Source organism: Sorex araneus, chromosome 4 (assembly GCF_027595985.1).
Source record: "Sorex araneus isolate mSorAra2 chromosome 4, mSorAra2.pri, whole genome shotgun sequence".
In the NCBI taxonomy this organism is placed as follows: Eukaryota; Metazoa; Chordata; class Mammalia; order Eulipotyphla; family Soricidae; genus Sorex; species Sorex araneus.
Window position 1 is genome coordinate 151,040,975 of NC_073305.1, and position 14,046 is coordinate 151,055,020.

General features: G+C 38.7%; 1 protein-coding gene across 3 annotated transcripts in view; it reads left to right on the forward strand.

Annotated features, from left to right (window-relative positions):
* The window catches only part of TPD52L1 (TPD52 like 1), a 123,430-nt gene that overhangs the window by 76,411 nt on the left and 32,973 nt on the right, over positions 1–14,046 (forward strand). The window lies entirely within an intron of this gene.

The window sequence follows — 14,046 nt, forward strand, 5'->3', positions numbered from 1 at the left end:
ATAGACCTCAGCAGAAGAAAGGAGAGCTCTGCATTTTAACATAATTAGATTTTGTGTAACTTTTGTGAGTATCTGTATTAGAGACACAGAGAATGCCTTGCTCATGGTGATTATAAATTTGGTTTTCAAGTCTTTGGCTGAAAGCACGCAGTAACCCTGAAATACTTTGCTAAGGGGCACTTACACTGTAGGAAGGAAGAGCTGGGGGAAGCTTCTTGTGGAATTAAAAGCTGGACAGCAAAGAGAGTCCCACTTTCCTCCACATCTTGAAGGCTAGAGTCCTAGGGCAGGAGAGTCTTGATTTACTAGAAGAAAGGCTTTGCCCTCCTTTGCTGAACTCATTCCAGGCTGAGGACACAACTTTGCATTCCACCTTCACACTGCAGGGAAGACTGTACAAGCTCTGCTGTTCTCAGAGTGTATATTTGTGAAGCTCTGTATATACAAACACGAAGGCCTATTAGGTGCTTTCATAAGACACACCCTAAACTACCATCACTGTGAAGCAAAAGAATAGCTGTTGCTTTTACATAGCACTGTAGTTTCAGTAACCATGCCTCAAGTCAAATAATCTGGTTGGTTAGTTGGGACTGGGCCACTGATCCAGGGTTATCCAGTTTGCTTCAGACTGGCCACACATGCCAGAGTGCACAAAGCATAGTCGGCCTTAGCTGGGAATGTATTAGTTGCACATTTTTTACTGCTTGGAATTCTGGTTCATGACCTATTCGTGTCAATAGCTATGTCCAAGAGTTATGTTCTACAGACTAATGGAGCTAACTGATTTGAAGCTAAAAATTAACTTCTGGCTTAATCCTATTAAGTTCAGACACAACCTCTAACAAGGCAACTTTAAAAATGATGAGGATGTGGGGCTGGTGCAATAGTACAGCAGGTAGGGCATTCGCCTTGCATGCAACCGACCCGGGTTAGTCCCAGCTTCCCATATAGTCCCGTGAGAACTGCCAGGAGTGATTTCTGAGTGCAGAGCCAGGAGTGATCCCGGAGCATCACTGGGTGTGACCCAAAAAGCAAAAAAAAAAGACGATGAGGCCTCCTAAATGATGCTACTGAGGCCTAGGAGTTCCACTGGTTTTCCTCAGTGACCAGGCTGGATGTTCATTGTAAGGCCCAAGGAAATGGTGTTGTTCAGACTCTGAAGTTCTAGGGATTCTTGACCCACCCCGATGGTTCTGAGACCTCCAGACCCACACTGGTAGTGTTCTGGGGACCTCCAAGGCTACACCAGCAAGACTCAGGAGACAAATCTGGTGCTGGGAATCGAACCAAATCATGCACAGGTCTAGCATGCTAGCCTAATTGCTGTACTATCTCCTAGCTTTTGTATTATTATTTATTATTATATAGTTACAATAGTATTAGAATTTATGGTTTTGATGTATGCAACTACATATCATCACCACCACCAAAGTGCCGAAAACCCACTGTCAAAGTATTGATTTTTTTGGGTTTGGGGTTCTGTAATAAACATACTTGTATGTATCAGTGTATGTTTAGTTCTGTGTGTTCTTTTTTTCCCCACCTGTTGGACAGTGAGCATGGATTACTTTTATTCTTCAAGAAAATAATCAGCATTGGTGTTAAATGGAAATTCCTGTATGTTCTCAGAAATTATATAATTAATTCGGTAATTATATAATTTAGCTATATTAATAACTCCTAACACATCTCAGTCCTGAAATTTTGAGCCTAATTTGTGAGAAAATACTCGATTCTTGTTAGTGTGTTCAAGTTACCACACTTTATGCTTTCATCCTTTAGAATTAATTAGCCTCCATCCTGTTTATCTTGTTGAAACATGATGGTGTCTTAGAAGGTAACTTGTTGACCCAAAGGTTACACTCATGCCTATGGAAAGAAAAGGTATTGGACTTTTGCTCTTTTCCCTTTTCACATTTCCATTTCTTCTCTTTAACCTCCAGGCCATCTCTGTTTTATGCTTATTATCCCCAGCCTCCCCTTTTTTGGTGGGGGGACGTGTAGCAGGGACCTCTCAGCAGTTCTGAATTGGGCCAGCAGTTTAATGTGAGGGTCCGAAGTTGTGTTTCTGTTTGGACCCTGTAGTACCAATGGACCTCCAGGGCACCCTGACCATGTTCAGGGGCCTCAGGGTCCACACCAGTCATGCTTAGGCCTCTATGAATACACCCTGAGATGCTCTGAGTACCATATGATATGGTACAGGAGATGTACCATACTATCTCTCTGGCTCACTGACTCCTTCCTTATGTCTGTTTTCCCTACTGCTCTACAAAGGAATACACACATATGTACGTATTTCTTTTATTCATTCTTTTAGCTCATAAATCCTTTCAAAGTCATTTCACAGATTTGAGGGTTTAATTATAATGGGAATATGTAGAGAACGGTTTTTAGCATTCCCTTAATTTTCTGTAAAGAACGTAAGACTTTTTTAGATTCTCTCCTTCAGCTCTCCACAGACATTCTTTCTAGGACCTTGGTGACCTGCTCTGCTTCTGAGGGAAGTTCCTACCAAGTCTTTTACCAAGTTTCTACCAAGTCTTGGGTACTGGGACACTTCATAGGCCAGCCTAGTACATGATTGTCTTTCAATTAGGCATTTCACTGTCATGATGATCTTTGTGTACAAGTACTTCTCATCTCCCACTGTACTTTCCTCTTGGGGTATTCCAGGAATGCAGTCTCCTTTCCAATTTGGTCCTCAGATGTTCTGATTCTCTCCTTGTGTTGCCTCCTTCCCCAAGGCCTTTCCCTGCACTGTTTATTTATTTATATTGTTGTGTGCTTACCAAATGCTGGCAGTTATAAGAACTGTCTTTGTGTGGGGGGAAACACAGTACAATGTTATTCAGAATTTTTACAACTTAGATAAAGTCTGTATTGTATTTTAACAGAGGAAACTGCTATTAATGTAATTGATTCTTCCGTGTGCGACTGTGGTCATGAAACTTGTGTGTCTTAAAAATTCATGGAAGATGAGGCAAGTATTACCTCAGATTAAGTGGTTATGCACAGGAGATATTAAATGAAATTAATAAGTGTAGCTAACTTGAATGTTTTATAGCTCCAGTGAATACATATGTATATAAATATCAGATATTGATTAAGTCTATACCTTACCAACATATAAAGAAATATGGTTTAGTGTCATGTATTTGTTCTTTAATCCTATCACTATCTGTTCCTCATATCTATTTTCAGGTCTTTACACATTTAATTCTGTGAGATTTCCCATCATCCCTTTTATAATAATATTGCTCAATCTTTCTGTGCTACTAACTTCCCACTCCTACTTTCATTTCACTGAACTGCCTTTTAAGCTTAGTATTCCATAATGTGATTTAAGCTTTTGAAAAGAATGAAGTGTTGGCATTAGTACTGTAAATCTGTGATTATGTAACAATCAAATACTGCCAATGTCCCTGGATAAAATGACTCAAGAAAAATGGCTTTAATAAGAGGAGGAAAAACACCAGACAGCATTGTCAAGTAGTCAGAGCCTATTTGCAGCCTCCTTCTTTCTCTTGGCTCTTTACTCTTCTTTTTGTGTGCGTTTTCCCCAAGAAGAACACACAGTGATCTTAAAAGAAGTCCCCAAGACTTAGAAATAAAGGCCTTAGACTCTTAACCTTTCTCTCAGCTCTTTCATTTTTTTCTTAGCTGAGCTAGTGATCAACTAAAATGTTTACAAACAACAGTGACAGACAATAATGCCTAGTTATAACATCCCTCTAGGTTGGGATTCTCCAAAGAAGCAGAACCAATATATGGGTGAGTGGATGGATAGATGGACAATTATCTATAAGATTAAAAGATTTATTATAAAGAGTTTAGGTGGAATCTTGGAATCTGACAAGCCAAGCTTGCCAGTCAAGCCCACTAATCAGTAAGCTAGAAATCTAAAGAAGCTCTTTGTGCAGCTCCAGTGTGATGGCCAGGAGAGGGAAGGAGCATATCCCAAGAACGCTTCTTCCCGAGTCAAGGAAAAAGATTCAGTCTCTTATCTCAGATTTTTTAGGCTGGAGGATTTCACATTTCTTCAGGGAAAGATCATCCTTTTTGTGCTGTTTAAGCAGTCAGCCTATCTGCTTAAGACAACTTGGGTTTCTCATTCCACCAATTCAGATGTTGAGCCAATGCAGGAACTCCATTGCAGACATACCCAGAAGAATTTTTAGCCGAACGGCAGTATACCATATGGCCTGGTCAAATTTGCATGTAAAACTGCCAGATAGTGTCTATGATTTTCGTCAGAAAGACTAGAAACAACCAGCTGGTGAGAGTATATGATAACATTCATGATTAGTGGGCATGTCCTCTGGTTCAGTTTACATGGAAAATAGTATGGAGACGTTTCAAGGACAGTAAGACTAGACCATCCACAGAACTCTGCCTTTATTGCTTTCACACCCTGGCATCTTCCTCCCAAACACAAAAACATTAACTTGAAAAGATACATGTACACCCATGCTTACTGGAGCATTTTAGTGGCCAGGATATGGAAACAACCCAAATGTTCAAGGCAGATGAGTGAACAAAATCTTGTAGTTTGCTACAACTTGGATGGGGCTTCAGAAAGTCAGGAGGCAGTCTTACTCATTTGTGGTATATAAGAAACAAAATGGGAATTGACATTCTTGATGATGACAAATCCTTGGTTTTTGAGCATAAAACTGAAATTACCAATTAGTGGGGGAAGACGAGGGCAAGAGAGAGGTCGATTGGAAGTGACATACCAACAGTGGTGCAAGGTTTGGCATGTTGAAGGCACAGTAATTTGGTTCCTCAAACCCTGTGTATAATGTTAGCACTATAAAAAAATAAACAGTAATAATTTCAATTGAGATATAAATTCTTCTAAATATGGGAGTTAGAAGAGCCAAGAGGAGGCCGACTGAAATAATGTTAGAGACTAACGTCTCACACACCTCAGGGCTTAGCATGGAGCACAGCAGTTGAGCACTAGCATAGTATATTATGAGGCCTGGTTCAATCCCTGGCATAATAAAAAAGAATATTTTTTAACTTCTAAATACTGTATTTCAATGTTTTATGAGAGTACTTCTTGGCTTTTAGTTAGATGTTTTTGTATTCGTAGTAGATAAAAAAGAAAAGTGAATTTTTATTCTCCAGCAGATTTTTATCTTGAGACTAATTTATTAGCCAATGCAGATAAATGTATTTTTGTATTTTTTTGAGGTTGGTTATTATTACCCAAATTTTACTGCTTTAAAAAGTGAATAATTCAGTACTATTTAGTTTTCTTAAACTATAGTTTAAATGACGGCGTCTATCTAGTTTTACCTAGGACATGGTGTGTTGACCAACTCAAAAGGAGAACCTACTTCCATTAACTGGTTGTTTTCCATAAAATACTCACCAGAATCCTAAGCATTTTCTGTGGTAGAAGAGCTAGAGATACCACTTAGGGAAAGACTAGACAGTTCAAATGCAGAAAGGTACATTACTAAAAATTAATAAGTAGAATGTGATATGATTGTAAAAGAATAGAGGGGGTTGCTTTTTAACTAACAGCATGTTCTTATTTAATGGGGAAACTGAAAGCATCATTTCTTTAGTGGTTCCTGAATTTACTCCCTTTGCAGGAATGAGTTCATGTAGGTTTACTAAAATCATGTGCATCAGGAAATAAAAATTTTGTGATCAGAGAAACAGCTTAACAGGTCAACTTCATGCTTTTCATACAGGAGGCTTATATCTAATTTCTAGCACAACATGGTCTCCCAGGCACCACCAAGAGTGACCCCTGAGCACAGCGTGGAAAGTAGCTTCTGAGCATTGCTGAGCACAACAACAAAAAAAGAAAGAAAGAAAGAAAGAAAGAAAGAAAGAAAGAAAGAAAGAAAGAAAGAAAGAAAGAAAGAAAGAAAAGAAAATGTTTTATTGATTTTAACAACTCCATCCACCCCCAAAAGAACATTTTAGAGGATTTAGAAAGATCTCTATTAGTACAAAAATTTATGAGCATGAAAAGATAAGTAAGTTAGGTCTCTAGGACATTTTGCTGACATTAGAAACCCAAGATATTATTCTTTTCTGTTAAGCATGTTGCAGTATTTCTGCCTGTTTTGCTTGTCATCATTTATGTGTATGAAGGTTAATATTATTCCAGCCTGCTCACTTCTGGTACAAAATCTGTCTTGCAGAAGTGAAAAATATTTTCGCAAATGTAGTTATCCTTTTGCAGGTGCTTTTCAGGCAGTCATGTCTCTGGTGACCAAAGACACACACACATTTGCAAGGTGACTTGACAGGGTGAGTGGTGTGGTCTGTAGTCAGAAGCAGAGATCACTCTGAATGTAAATGAGACACAGTTGCTCCAGTTTTTAAAAAATAAGAAATGTAAGAGAATTAGGCTTTTATTACCACTGTGCTTGTGAGATCCCAAGGGAAGGCTAATGAGTCTATTCTGGTTTTAAAACAAAACTCTCAAGATCTTTATATTTTAGAAAATAAACATGTAATAGTAAGCAATATTATGATAGTAATACATCATAAATTATGACAACCAATTAAAATCCCTGAGTTTGGGGAGTTTCAAAATTTATTTCCATGGGATATAGCAATGCTCTGTAAAATCTAAGTATATAAAACTCTGTTATTAGAAATAACGTTTGCAAGAACAATTTTACAATGCTGAATGTTTGTAATATTGCAACACTGGAGAAGGAAAAAAATTATTCACTCATATCCTTGTACACAAATATCCACAGCAACTTATTTGAATCTGCCAAAATCAAGTGTCCTTGAATAGGTGATTAGATAAAACCATGATAAATGCATACAATGGAGCTCTGCAATATAAAGAGACCTATTTATAATGCAGCAACACAGATGAATCTCTAAGAAATTAGACTGAGCCAACAAAATCAGGAGAACACTAATATATGCTATATAGTTCAATTATATATGTATTTCTAGAAAAAATGTATTAAATTCTAGTGAAAGAAATATCAATATATGGGAAGGAAGCAATGAAGAAGAGAGGAAAGAGGTGGAGAGGTATTAAAAATTAAATTAGATTTTTAGAGATGACAGATATGTGCACTATTATGATTATAGTGGTGACTATATTTGTCAAAACATACAGGAATACACTTTAAGTATGTGTAGTTCAGTATATACTGATTATAAATAAATAAAGATGTTGAATAGAAAAAGCAATACAAACCACTGCCTTTCAGATATACAGAAGAAACTTACATTACTCCCTCTAAACCTTTGTTTCTCCCTTGCAAAGACACCAGCTTGGTAAAACTACAATCTGCCTGATGCATGCCTGAATCAATGCAGATATATGTGGTCAGCACAAAATAACCAAATCATACTTCTACTTGACTCTGCAATAGAAGTTGTTTACAAAGTTGCATAGTATAAGACTAGTTTTACTTCAAAATGTATGTAGAGGGTTGGAGAGATAGTACAAGGTAAACCATATCTTGCTGACCCTGGTTCAGGTACCTGGCACCACATATGGTCGCCTAAACAGTGTCAGGGGTCACTCCTGGGCACAAAACCATGGTATCCCCTGAGTACCACTTTTTTAAGACTAACACACCTAAGTATGGAGGTATAGCTCAATCATCAACACAGGTCTTGCATGTGTGAGGCTCTGGGTTCAATCCCTAGTACCACAAAACAACACCAACAAAAACTAAAACATCTATTTCATTTATTTATTAAATTTTATTTCAGTCACCATGATTTACAATACTGTTCATGATAGGGTTTCGTGTATACAGCATTCCAAACCCACATTCTCCACCACTGTTTATTTCCCTCTACTACTGTCTCAAGAGCCTCCCCACCCTTATCCCTGCTTCTTCCACTCTCTCCTCCATATTACTGCCATGGTAAGCTGTTTTTGATCAGTTCTCAGATTCTGTTGTATCTGGCCATTTGTTTTTACCTTACTACGTATCTTTATATTCCACATATAAAAGAAATAATTGTGCATCTGTCTTTCTTCTGATTGGCTTCATTCAGCATAGTATTCTTTACATCCAGCCATGTAGCAGAAAATCGTATGATGTGTTTTTCCTTATGGCAGAGTAGTATTGCACAGTATATGTATACTATAGGTTTAGGTTGATTTTTAAAAAAAAAATTTATTAGTGAATCACCATGAGTACAGTTACAGACTTATAAACTTTTATGCTTGCGTTTCAGTCATACAATGATCGAGTATCCATCCTTCCACCAGTGCCCTTTTTCCACCACCAGTGGTCCCAGGGTTACTCCCACCACTTTCATCCCATCCTCTCCACCCCATCCCACCTCTGTGGCAGGGCATTCGCTTTTGCTCTCTCCTTTTGGGTGTTGTGGTTTGCAACAGTTATTAAGTGGCCATAATGTTCAATCCATAGTCTACTTTCAGCACGCACCTCCCATCCCGCTCGGGTCCTTCTGGCAACTTTTACTTGGTAGTCCCTTCTCTATCTGAGCTGCCTTTCCCCCCAGCATGTCTGTCCTGGTACTCATCTCTACTATTCTTGGGTGTAAGTCTCCCATTCTGTTACTTTATATTCCACAAATGAGTGCAATCTTTCAATGTCTGTCCCTTTCTTTCTGACTTGTTTCACTTAATGTGATACTTTCCATATTGTTCCACTTATATGAAAATTTCATGACTTCATCTTTTCTAACAGCTGCATAGTATTCCACTGTATACATGTACCATAGTTTCTTTAACCAGTCATTTCTCAGGTTTTTTGCAGATTTCCAGATTCTGTCTATTGTAAACAGTGCCGCAATGAACATATAAGTGCAGATGTCATTTCTACTATACTTTTTTGCATCTCTGGGATATATTCCCAGAAGTGGTATTGCTGGGTCAAATGCGAGCTCAATTTCTAATTTTTTGAGAAGCGTCTAAAGTGTCTAAAGGGTCTAAAGCGTCTAAAGGGCTAAACCAGTCAGCATTCCCACCAATAGTGAAGGAGAGTCCCTTTCTCCCCATATCTGCGCCAACACCGATTGCCTTTGTTCTTTTGGATGTGGGCCAGTCTCCGTGGCATGAGATATCTCATTGTTGTTTTGATCTGCATCTCCCTGATGACTAGTGATGAAGAGCACTTTTCCATGTGCCTTTTGGCCATTCAGATTTCTTCTTTGAGAAAGTTTCCGTTCATTGCCCCATTTTCTGATGGGGTTGGGTGTTTTCTTTTTGTAGAGTTCAATCAGTGCCTTGTAAATCCTTGATATCAACCACTTAACAGATGGGTATTGGGTGAATATACTTTCCCATTCTGTAGATTGTCTTTGTATTCTGGTTACTGTATCTTGTGAGGTGCAGAAGCTTCTCAGTTTAAGATAGTCCCATTTGTTTATCTCTGTTTCCACTTGCTTGGCCAGTGGAGTGTCACCTTTAAAGATTCCTTTAGATTCAATGTCGTGGAGGATCTTACCGACCTTTTCTTTAATGTACCTGATGGATTCTGGGTTGATATTGATGTCTTTAATCAATTTTGATCTGACTTTTGTGCATGGTGTTAGGTAGAGGTCTGAGCCCATTTTTTTGCATGTAGCTGTCCAGTTTTGCCAACACCATTTGTTAAAGAGGCTTTCCTTGCTCCACTTCACATTTCTTTCTCCCTTATCAAAGATTATACTATCAAATATTTGAAGGTGTGTGTAAGGATATTCCACCCTGTTCCATTGGTCTGCGGCTCTGCCTTTGTTCCAGTAACATGCTGTTTTAATTATTACTGCTTTGTAGTAGAGTTTGAGGTTAGGGAAGGTGATGCCTCCCATCTTTTTCCCCCCAGAATTGCTTTAGCTATTTGTGGGGGTTTGTTGTTCTGTATGAATTTCAGGAGTGTTTGATCCATTTCTTTGAAGAATTTCATGGATATCCTTATAGGGACCACATTGAAACTGTATAATGCTTTGGGGAGAATTGCCATTTTTACAATGTTAATTCTCTCAATCCATAAGCAGGGGGTATGTTTTTATTTCCTCAGGTCCTCTTTTATTTCGTGAAGTAGCATTTTGTAGTTTTCTTTGTACAGATACTTTACTTTCTTAGTTAAGCTGATTCCAGAGCACTTGATTTTCTGAGGCATGATTGTGAATGGGATTGCTTTTTTTCATGTCACTTTCTTCTCTCTCATTATTTGCATATAGGAAAGCCATGGACTTTTGGGTATTGATTTTATAGCCTGCGACTTTACAAGTCTATTGTTTCTAGGAGTTTCTTGGAAGAGACTTTAGGGTTCTCTAAATATAGTATCATATCATCTGTGAAAAGTGAGAGTTTGATTTTGTCCTTTCTTATCTAGATGCCCTTAATATCTTTTTCTTGCCTAATCGATATTGCAAGTACTTCCAATATTATATTGAACAGAAGTGGTGAGAGTAGGCATCCTTGTCTTGCTCCTGATCTTAGAGGGAATACTCTTAGCTTTTCTCCATTGAGGATAATGCTCACCATAGGTTTGTGGTAGATGGCTTTGACTATATTGAGAAAAGTTCCTTTAAAACCCATGTTGGTGAGAGAATTTTCATGATAAGCAGGTGCTGGATCTTGTCAAATGCTTTCTCTCCATCTATTGATATAATCATATGGTTTTTATCTTTTCTTGTGTTGATATGATGGATTATGTTGATTGATTTCCAAATATTAAACCATCCTTGTATCCCCGGTATGAATTCCACTTGGTTGTGGTATATGATCTTTTTGATGAGTTGGATTCTATTTGCTAATATTTTGTTGAGGACCTTTGCATTAGTTTTCATCAGGGATATCAGCCTGTAATTTTCTTTTTTTGTGGTGTCTCTATTTGCTTTTGCTATTAGGGAGATATGTGCCTCATAGAAACTGTTTAGGAGAGTTTCTGTTTCTTCAGTTTCCTGGAAAAGCTTGAGCAGAACTGGCAATAAGTCCTCCTTAAATGGAAGAATTCGCTAGTGAATCCATCTGGACCTGGGCCTTTGTTTTTGGGAAGACTTTTGATTACAGTTTCAATTTCCTTTATAGTAACAGGTCATTCAGGTATTCCAGATCTTCTTGGTTCAACTTTGGGAGATTGTAGGAATCCAGGAATTTATCCATTTCTTCTAGGTTTCGTGACATACAGGTTTTCAAAGTAGTCTCTGATGATCTTCTGAATTTCTTTTGTTTCTGTTGTGATGTCCCCCTTTTCACTTCTAATTTTGTTTATTACGGTTCTCTCTCTCTCTCTCTCTCTCTCTCTGTGAGTCTTGCTAGTGGTTTATCAATGTTGTTTATTTTCTTAAAAAAAACAGCTGTTTGTTTCATTGATCTTTTGGATTGTTTTTTGGGTCTTCATGTCATTAGTTTCTGCTCTTAAGTTTTGTTATTTCTTTCCATCTGCCTGGTTTGGTCCTTTTGTTGGTCCTTTTCCAATATCTTGAGCTGTGAAGTCAAATTATCTATTTAGGCCCTTTCTTCCTTTCTAAGAATTGCTTGCATAGCTGTAAATTTTCCCCTTAATACAGCTTTAGCTGCCCATAGGTTCTGGTAACTCGTGTCTTCATTCTCATTTGTTTCAAGATACCTTTTGATTTGTTTCTTGATTTTCTTTCTGACCCACACATTGTTCAACATTGAGTTGTTTAATTTCTAGGTGTTTTATTTGATTCTCCACATCTGTGCATGATTAACTTCTATCTTCAGTGCATCATGGTCTGAAAAGATAGTTGATACAATTCTGATTCTATTAAGGTATGTTTTGTGACCCAGCATGTGGTCTATTTTGGAAAATGTTCCTTCTTCTTGGGATGCAAAGCCCTATATAGATCTATTAGCCCTCTCTCTTCTAACCCTTCCTTCAGTGCCAGTATTTCCTTGCTGAGTTTTAATCTTGTTGATCTATCTAGAGGTGATACGGCAGTGTTGAAGTCTCCAACTACTATTGTGTTGCTAGCAATATCCTCTTTAAAATCTGTTATTAGTTGTTTTAAGTATTTAGCTGGTCCCTCATTAGGTGCATATACTTTTAGTAGTGTGATTTCTTGCTACTGTACATATCCTTGATTAATAAAAAATGGCATTCGCTGTCTCTTCTATCTTTTTCAACCTGAAATCTATGTGGATACTAGTATGGCCACCCCGGCTTTTTTGAGGGAGTTGTTTGCTTGCAGAATTGTTTTCCATCCTTTGACTTTGAGTCTGTGTTTGCTCTGACTGTTCAGATGTGTTTCTTGTAGGCAGCAGAGTGTTGGGTTTAGTTTCCGAATCCATTTTGCCACTCTGTGTCTCTTAATTGGTGCATTTATACCATTGACATTGACAGAGATTATTGTCATGGGGTTTTGTGCCATCTTTTTGTGAGGTTTGTTGTGCGTGCAGGGCTTTTTTCTTGTCTTATAGTAGCCCCTTTAGTCCCTCTTTTAAGGTTGATTTTGAGTCTATGAAGTTCCTGAGCTGTTCTTTGTCCATGAAATTTTGTATCATCCTTCGAGTTTGAGAGAGCTTAGCAGGATAAAGGATTCCTGGTGAAGCGTTTATTTCATTGAGTTTTTTCATGACATCCCAACATTGTCTTCTGGCTTGGAGGGTTTCCTCTGATAGGTCTGTTTTGTATCTCAGGTGGTGCTCCTTTGTATGTCATTTCCTTCTTTGCCCTTGCTGCTTGCAGTATTGTGTCTCTATTTGTGACATCCATCATTCTGACTATGATACGTCTTGGAGTCTTTTCACTAGGGTCACATTTAGCTGGCACTCTTTGGGCACCTTGGATCTGGATGCCTTTATTTTCTAGCTCTGGGAACTTTTCAGCAATGATATATATATATATTTTTAATTTTATTGAATCACCATGTGGAGGGTTACATAGTTCTCAGGATTATGTCAGTTATACAATATTCAAACGCCCTTCCCTTCACCAGTGCCCCTATTCCATCACCAACCACCCCAGTATACCTCCCGCCCCCTCCTGCCCCCCCATCCCCGCCCTTGTAAGTGATAAGTTTCACTTCGTTTATGCTTTATCTTGGTTACATTCTATGTTTCAACACATAACTCGCTATTGTTACTGGGGTTTCCCCCCAGAAAGAAAAAGACAGTCCTACTGTCAAGGAAGCATTTGATAGTTCTCCATTGCTGAGAATGTAGAGATATTAAGTCCCGCTGTTTGTTACAAAACTTTTCTATTTTTTTTTCTCCCCTCATCCCGAGCCACCGAGTTCACGCCTGTTTAGTAGTCACCACGCTGCCTGACAATGGGGAAAAAAACCCGAAAAAGATGGTTATTTCCCGTCATCGGTCGGCGTGGGGCTCTGGCTTAGTTGATAGTCTGGTAGAAAGTCTGCAAGCAGTTTCTGGAACCAAAAGTAGTGCGCTGGTATCGGCCCCGGCTCGAAATTCCACCAGCGTCCCGCTGTTCCCTGTACATAATACTTTATTCCCTTGTATCCCATTCCCATGCCCCAAGGTCTGTGTCAACTTAATTGACATCATACTATGGTTAATGCCACACCGCGATTCTTCCCGAGAAAGAAGGATATTTCTTCTCAGCCGGCGTGGGGATATGGCTTAGTTCAATCTAGAGAGATGGCTACCACTTTGATTGCTTTCAATATTTCAACAAAAAACTTACTATTCTTGTTAGGGTTTCCCACCCAAGTCCGACCCGTTGAAAAGGAATCATTTCATATTGCTTATGATTGGATGATATTAGTTTGTGCGGCCACGGCAGCAGCCGCGCGGTTTTGGGTTTCTGTATAAAGTCCAGGGAAAGTACAGCCAGAAATTACACGTCACTACAAACTTTTACCCTTTTTTGGTCCCCCCAAAGTCCAACCCATTACTAAGGAACCATTTCATATTGCTGATGATTAGATGACATTAGGTTGCGCGGTTTTGGTTTCTGTATAAGGTCCAGGGAAAATTCTGCCTGAAATTCTATCGCTACATCTTTTACCCTTTTATGGTGCTCATAGATGGGAAGACCTAGAGAAATACCGGGCCTCCGCAGGGGCAGCCTGGCGGAAACGCTCAGTTCACATACTGCAAGTTGTTCAGTGGGCTGCCGGCGTCCAAAGTAGCTCTTTTGGCCT